This window comes from Periplaneta americana, chromosome 15 (genome assembly GCF_040183065.1).
Source record: "Periplaneta americana isolate PAMFEO1 chromosome 15, P.americana_PAMFEO1_priV1, whole genome shotgun sequence".
In the NCBI taxonomy this organism is placed as follows: Eukaryota; Metazoa; Arthropoda; class Insecta; order Blattodea; family Blattidae; genus Periplaneta; species Periplaneta americana.
In genome coordinates, this window is record NC_091131.1 from 59,118,835 (window position 1) to 59,120,580 (window position 1,746).

Here is a 1,746-nt window from a genome sequence, read left to right on the forward strand (position 1 = left end):
TCTCTCTCTCTCTCTCTCTCTCTCTCTCTCTCTCTCCTTACAGACCTGTTACTAAATCTACGTATTACTCTGTGAAGAGATTTATTAAATCTACATACTTAGACTTCAACAAACAAAATTTGATAACACAATCCCAAGGGAAAAAATGGAACTCTCTGCATCAAAATCCACAGTTAATTCCCGATTTACCACGAAAATCGTCTGTGGCTGCATTTAGATTGGCAAAAGGCCATGATTGTTTGGCCAAACACCTGCATAGAATTGGAATATATCAGTCCCCTAACTGGCCATTGTGCAACTCAAACGAAGAAATGGATTCGGAACACCTCAAAATCTGTGCTTCATTGGCTGGTCATAATAATATCTTTGAAAAATATTGGAGTGCAAGAGGTCAAATGACTTTATTGTCAAACACCTGGCATTAGAAAACAACAACATATATATATATATATATATATATATATATATATATATTTTATGTCTTCAAGAGAACTACATTAATTATGTTGAAAGGTTAATATACAATAGAACCCTATTTATCCAAAGTAAAGGGGATGGAGTCATTTCAGATAACATGTTTTTGAGATAATCTATGGTACTATTTTTAGTAGTGTGATCTGAGAACTGCTTAACACTTACAGCATCATAAAGGTGAATTAATTGTCATTTCTCATACAGCCACAATTCTTAGGGTAGGGAGTAGATGGAACAAATCGTATGGGACCAACATACACTCTGTGGCCACTACTGAACACAAACAACTGAACCGAAGGTGTGGAAAGCAGATTTCTCTAACTATTCACTATTGCATTCCTTCAAGGACATTCACCCTTATTTGTAACCTTTTGTGGGGTAAGAACAAGATGATAGATGTCTCAATGGCATGCATTGACAGACCTTGGAAACATAACACACAGTTTTATTTTAAAGAGAATTTTTAAAGAATAAAGTGTATGTTATGGTCAAAAAAATATGATATGTATTTTTACTCCACTATATTGGTTAAGCAGGATTTTGGTTAAGTGGGGTTTTACTGTAAGCTCATTCATTTAGGAGATATAGGAAAAAGTGACATGAGTGTCCACATCAATCATTTGGAGATAAGGGAAGATGTGGCAAAAGTACTAAAGGTGTTAATTAAGTATAGAATATTACTCATAATGTCTTAAATTTTAATTTTATGATACCAGTGTTGGAAAAAAGTTTGTTATTCAAACATATAGAGTGTGGCAGTAAACTTTGTTGTTTTTTTTTAATGTCACCGTATTTTAAGATTTACATATTCCGAATTTCCATTAAATTTTACGTATGAATGTGTAGAAATTTTACCCATTTCGTTTCTTTTAACTATGTACAGTATTTATTAAACTTGAGAGAAATAAGTATGTAGGCCTAAAGATTTTCACTCAAGAATGAAAACTGTTCATTTTTGATTAATGTTAAAGTATTTTGTTTAATTTCATGGCTTACTGTACATGATTGTAGATATGTGATGGAACAGATAAGTCATGTAACTGTAAGAAAGACAATAGACTGATTTTATGATGGAATGGGACATTGGCTGTGAATGATTCTCATTTTGAGCATCTGTTGTCAAGTTTGGTTAGTGATAGTGTTTTGTTTAGTTTTATGATTTTACACACTTATTTGGCTCAAGTTTGAAGACCATGATACAAATTAGTAAATAGTTAAAAGACACGAAATGTGTGAATTGGTAAAATTTCTAAGCATTCATACATAGAATTT